We start from the raw sequence: 6,379 nt of genomic DNA on the forward strand, positions 1-6,379 counted from the left end.
GCCGGGGGTGCCTTGGCCTCACCCCTGCTGCCAGCAGAGCCTCCAGCCTCTGCTGCTTCCCTTCCTGCCTCTGTGACATCTTCCTTTGGTCACACGTCCTGCTTTGTATCTTCTCCCTCCAGTGCTGGGACTGGGAACAGCCAAGGTCAAGGTCCAGCCCTGTCCCGTATCACTTTAACTCCGTGCGGTACCCGCCGTGGGTGTTACCCCCTGGGAATTGTCAAACTTGTCAGCTCCTGCCCTTGGAAACACCATTTTCATGCCTTTTTGATACATTTGCAGCCAGGATCTTGTGCTGAGGCTGTGGAAGCTCTTGTGGAGCCTCCAAAGAGCCTCAGAGAGGGGAGAAGTCACTCAGCAAGAGGAAGGAAGTGGTGACAGCAAAGGAGATGTACTGACGGGTTTAGCAGCAGGTTACTGGTGTGTACCAGTTGTAGGGAGTTTACGTGCTGGAGGCAGTGTCTGAAGTGAACGGGCTGGGAGTGGCTTGGGTTGCAAGGGACCTTGAAGACCCTCTAGATCCACCCCCTCCCATGGGCAGGGACACCTCCCACCAGCCCAGGTTGCTCCAAGCCCCATCCAAACTGCCCTTCAACACTGCCAGGGATGGGGCTTCCAGAACTTCACACCGTGTTCCAAGGTCTCACCACCCTCATAGTGAGGAATTTCCTCCTCATGTCCCACCTCAATCTCCCTCTTCTACTTTTAATCCATTCCACTCATCCCATCCCTCCCTGCCCTTGTCCCAAGCCCCTCCCCAGCTTTCCTGGAGCCCCTTCAGGCACTCAAAGGTGCTCCAAGGTCTCCTCAGATCCTTCTCCTCTCCAGGCTGAACACCCCAACTCTCTCAGAGCTGCTCCAGCCCTCGGATCATCTCCGTGGCCTCCTCACTCCACCAGCTCCGTGTCTTTCTGGTGCTGGGGGCTCCAGACCTGGCCCCAGTTCCCCAGGAGGGTCCCACCAGAGCAGAGCAGAGCAGAGGGGACAGTCCCCTCCCTGGCCCTGCTGCCCATGCTTCTTTTCATGCTGCCCAGGACACAGGGGTTCCTGGCTTGGTTCCTCTTGAGCTTCTTACCCACCATCCCCCCAGGCCCTTCTCTTTAGGGCTGTTCTCCATCCACCCTCCCCCAGCCTGGATTTGTGTCCTGACCCAGGGCCAGGACCTTGGCTCTTTAGGGCTGTTCTCCATCCAACCTCCCCCAGCCTGGATTTGTGTCCTGACCCAGGGCCAGGACCTTGGCCTGGCTGAACCCCACCAGGACTTCACTCTTTATTCCCTGTGTTTAAATATCAGAGTTTGAAGAACTTCATCTTCCTACATTCACCTAATTATTAGGTATTTAATCCCTGGAAAGCTTAAATCATGTTTTTATAAAAACCTGGTGGGTTTGTGGCCTGTAAGCTCAAGTGGTTCCCCTCGAGCTTTTTAGGTTGGACTTTGACCTTCCTTCTGAGTGACTGAAGCGTGAGGATGTTGCAGTTACACAACGGTTGGAGAGATGGAAACTATTTGGTGGAAGGTTTTAATTGATGGGAGCACAGGTCACGTGGCCCGGATTGAATTGTTATGCAAATGAGAGCAGTCGATTCCCTAGGGATGTAGGAGGTGCTGCCCGGATGGGCCTTCTTGGTGGGACTTCTTTGGGCAGCATTTGACATTGAGGAGACACAAAAAGACTTTCTAAAGGCAGATAAATATTCCAAGATAAGTTTTTTATTTCATTCCTTTCTTTGTGGGTCCTAAAGAGACCAACAATGGTCTGGGTGAAGGTCTGGCTGCTAGAACAGAAGGTTGTGAAAGCAGGAGATACTCATGGGTGGCTTGACTCAACCCTCCTGACCTCCACACAAGGCAGGAGCTTGTGGGGAACATTCTAAAACTGAGCTGCCCTTTGAGGCAGCAAGTGTTCTCCTGGCTGAACACTCCTTTTCCCTCATGTCTGTCCCTGGCTGCCCTTCCAGCCCTTCCCAGAGGAGATGTGTGAAGGAGCAGCTTGGGATGGTGTAGAAAAGGAGGCCCAGACCTCCAGCCCTGTCTCACTGGAGTCAGTGACTGCAGCTCCTCTGCCCCCCCGGGCTGCTTGTTGGAACTTGAAATCAGCGACTGTCTGAGGTGGGTTTTTTGTGGCCCTGCCTGGCCCGAGTCCCCTTCAGCTGTCCCTGGAAGCAGCTGCTGAGGAGCTGGGCTTCCTCTTCCAGTTTGGATTAGCAGTGTGGGGAAGCCTTTCTCCTGGCCAGCCCAGATGCTGAGCTGCAGGATGTGACCCTCAATCCTGAAGGTTTGCCCAGGCCTGTTGCTGGAGGGAACTTCAGGCTTGCAACACTGCTCAGGTGGATTGTCCTGAGGAGGACAAGCCATGGAGCATGGGTGGGACGAGGGATTTGTCCCCCCAGCAGTTGCCAGGGGCAGGGAATGTCTCCAGCTCGACTCGGAGGCAAACCCTTAAAATAGCAGCTCTGGAGTGTCAGCTGTTGGCTCTCTGGTGTCAAAATCCTTTTTGGGGGAGAAGTTGCCCACTGGGAAGGGGGGAGGGAACTGCAGGAAGCCCAGATTTCCTTCTGGGGGTGGTTTCAAACACCAAGCTGTGAGGAGGGGACAGGCTGGAGGGCATGGGGACATCCAGGGGGACTTGGAGAGGTGGGACCCTGCCAACCTCATGGGGATTAACCAGGCCAAGTGCACCTGGGTCGGGGCAATCCCAGGCACAAATCCAGGCTGGGGGAGGGTGGATGGAGAACAGCCCCAAAGAGAAGGGCCTGGGGGGGCTGGTGAGTGAGAAGCTCAAGAGGAACCAAGCCAGGAACCTCCTGTGTCCTGGGCAGCATGAAAAAGCACAGGCAGCAGGGCCAGGGAAGGGACTGTCCCCTCAGCTCTGGTGGGCCAGTGGTCACTCACACTGAGTGTCCTGATGTCCTGCAGCTCTTTTGCAAAGTATATTAGATCCTTGGGTACCGGAGAAGCCACCAGTGATCACAGGAACATTCCCAGATAGCCTGCAGTCTCCTGATCCACTCCCTTATCCCCTCAGCATGTCCTTCTCTTCCTGAAAGGGAATTTCCAGTGTCCCTTTGGGATGTGGAGTTGGGAAGAGTGAGTGAAACAAGCCTGAAGGGCTGAGCTAATCGCTAATTAATTATCTGACCTAGAGCTGGGAAGCTCCTTCCTTTCCTGCTCCAGCTCCTTCCTTCCCTGCTCAATTGGAATTGAGGAATTAGAAATTAGAATGGAGGAATTAGAAATTGGAATTGAGAAATTAGCAAACAAAGATCAATGGGTTGGTAAATATTTGGTGTAAAACCTGAAGTTCCATGTGTTTGGGGCTGCACCTCAGGAACTGGTTGCCAAGCTTGAAGGAACTGGGTTTTTTTTTGGCATTTTCTCCAGTGGGAGGTGCCTCCAGAGCTGGTTCCTCCCTCCCTCCCTCACTTGCCACATTTCAAAGGTGCTCATCACCTTATTGATTCTTCTCGATTCCCATTCCAGCTGGTGGGAATTGGTGCTCAGGGAAGGGAGGAGCAAGCAGAGGAGGGGCCTGGCCATGGGTGGGTTGTTGCTGATGCCTTGATTTGGGGGGAATTTGGGGGATTTCCTGTTGAATCCCAGTGTCCTCGCCCAGCTCTGCAAGGGGTGTGTGTCCTGTTTGGAACATTCCTTAGGGTCAGGACACAAATTCTCCGGATAATCCCTCCAGGCTCAGCCCCACTTTGGAGCCAGTAATCCCAGCCCACCCCCACGCAGAACCTGGCCAATCATCCCTTCCACCAGCTTGGTTTTTTAGCTCTAATCCCAGCTGATGGGTCGTGCAGCTCCAGCTCCCTCCGGCTTGGCACCTCCTGGGCTCCCTTTGGAAATTCCTCTTTCCAGGAGGGAATGGGTGGTGGGAGAACAACCAGCACCAGAGGGTAACTCCTGTCTTCCAGCCAGGTAGGAGCATCTTGTAGGTTAAAAACCACTTTCATAGCTTCTGACAATGAGAACTGAAGGATACTGGGATTATTTTGGTTGGGTTTCACTTGATTTTTGGGCAGATCTCTCAAAATCCTTTAAGAAGTGGGAATTTTTTCCTGTGTTCCCCCCCAAGTTTTCCCTCTGTCTGCTTTTCCTGCCACAAGGTAGAACTTGGTTTGAAGCTTGGGTGGTTGGGCTCAGAGGACAGAAAATCAGGCAAAGCATGAAGCTGTTACCTCTGCAAAAAAAGACAATTCAATCAGGCCTTTTTTGGGGGGGGGTTGTTTCTGTGGATTTTTACACTTTACCTTAAATCCGAGGGTTTATTTCTCCCTTTTGAGGTTGCAAATCAGAAATTGCAGCTTGAAGTGACTCCCCCAGCAAAGTGTCTGTGTGTTTTATGTTTAGAACAAACCCAGTGTCCTCTGCTGGGGTCTCTTGTAGGGTTCTTCGGTATGTTTATGGACTAGATTTTGGATCTTCTTCCTCCAGGACTTTGGAGGACTTGGAATTTCACCCTGTGTAGCTGGAGAGGGGATTAAAACCCTGCAACTCGTGACCCTTGGACCGGCACTCAGACAAAAAGTCTCACCTTGTAGACACAACAAAACAGGCTCTTACCAGGTCGCTTTGCTGCCTCTAATCAGTCTAACGAGCTAAATTTAATTAAATCTCCTTGGGAGTGAGAAGGTTCCACCCTTGCACGGAAGGTCATCTCCACCTGGGGATCCCAACCCTGCGGATCAAAACCTGCTTGGCCTTTCATCTGCTGGAGGCCACCTGGGAGTAGATCTTTGAGGAGTGTTGAGATGATTATCAATCAGTGTTTGGGGAGCTCTGTTCTCCCTGATTTTTGGGTGGCAAAAGGTAAAATCTTATCTCCACAGCGTGAGGAAATAATTGAGGGGACCTTGGATGGACTTCATTGATGTTTCCTCCTCTCTTCTGGCTTCACACTTGAGCCTTTCTGGTTTGAACCTAGAAGGCTGCTCCCTGGAAAGTGTTAATTCCTTTGTTCTTATTACATCCTGAATTCTGGGTCAGCTCTTTCCAGGGGGAAAAAACTGTCTTAAAATGAGGGAACAAAAAGGTCTTAAAATGAGGACGAAGGAGGAGTTTTCAAATGCACAGTTGGGCAGGAAAACTTTCTCAGCTGCTTTTGAACCTGGGCTACGTTGGACCTTTGATGTCTGCTGAGAGGGCTGAAAAGGTGCAGCCTTTGTCCCCTAGTCTGGAGAAGAATTCATTTCACTGGAGTTTTGGAGCTGGAACTTGCTCCTGGGTGTTGGTTCCTTCACGAGGTGCTGGGAGTCCTTGGTTCTTGAGGGGAACTCACTGAGAAACTTGGTTTCCAAGGGTCCTTGTTGCTCTCTTAACTTGATTGGAGGCAGAGACCCTGGAAGGCTGATATGCTGAGGACAACACGTGATTTCTCAGTAAAACAAAAAGAAAACAAGAGGTTTCTCAGCAGAAAGGTCCCTCTCAGCTCCAAGGATCTGAGCACAGCAGTGAGGTTTCACTCTGTGGGTTTATCTCCTCATCCTGTCCCAACCTACATCTTCCTAGAAGCCTTTTTTTTGGGGGTGTTGGGGTTACGTTTTAGTGAAGTCATAGAATAGTTTGGGTTGGGAAAGACCTTTCAGATCAATCATCAAGCCCAATCATTGCCCCAGAACTTCCAAGGCCACCCATGTGCCTCAGCACCACATCTACATGGCTTCAGAATTCCCCCAGGGATGGTGGCTCCACCACCTGTCAGGGCCTGACAACCCAGAACCAGTTCCTGATACCCAATCTAGGCCTCCCCTGAGGCCGCTTCTTCTTCCTTGGGAGAACAGACCCACCCCCCTCACCACGATCTCTTTTCAGGTTGGTTTTCACATAGTCCTCAACTCCCCCTTGCTGTGGTCTGACAGGAGGAGCCCTGTGGTTTCACTGAGGAGGGTGTCACCAGCATGAGCTTCCTGCCCTGATACTTCTTTCCTCTTCCCCTCCCTGACTCAATCAACAAAATTAACCCCTTAGAAGAGGACAAAATACCTTCTGAGTAGTCACTTTTATGTCCTTTCCCTGTGGGTTTTTCTTTCTTCTGCCTGGAAGACAAAGGTGTGTCTTCACAAGCCCTACTGCTGTATGTTCATTTCCAGTACATCTTGGAGAAGTGAAGCCTCCCCAGGTTGGACAAAATCAAGAAAAACAACCCTAAATGTCTCATCTCAGGGAATTGAATCAGCAGGAGTAAAGAATGAGGTGCCAGAGTAGGTGGGACAAACCAAAAGGCTTTTCCTAGTTCTGGCAGCTTTTGGGTGTGGTGCAAGTTCTGCCCCAGCGTTTGGACCTGAGTCATTTCCTCACATCCAGGGGTTTTGGCATCCTGACTGTTCCATGGCTGTAGGGGCTTTAGGCCAAGATTGTCTCAAAAGAGCTGTA

At 51.5% G+C, this 6,379-nt stretch overlaps 1 protein-coding gene across 1 annotated transcript in view; it reads right to left on the reverse strand.

The window, feature by feature from the left end:
* Positions 1-6,379, reverse strand: part of RAB17 (RAB17, member RAS oncogene family) — a 13,892-nt gene that overhangs the window by 6,174 nt on the left and 1,339 nt on the right. The gene's annotated exons all lie outside the window — the stretch shown is intronic.

Source organism: Chaetura pelagica, unplaced genomic scaffold, assembly GCF_000747805.2.
Source record: "Chaetura pelagica isolate M959 unplaced genomic scaffold, ChaPel_1.0 scaffold329, whole genome shotgun sequence".
NCBI lineage: Eukaryota > Metazoa > Chordata > Aves > Apodiformes > Apodidae > Chaetura > Chaetura pelagica.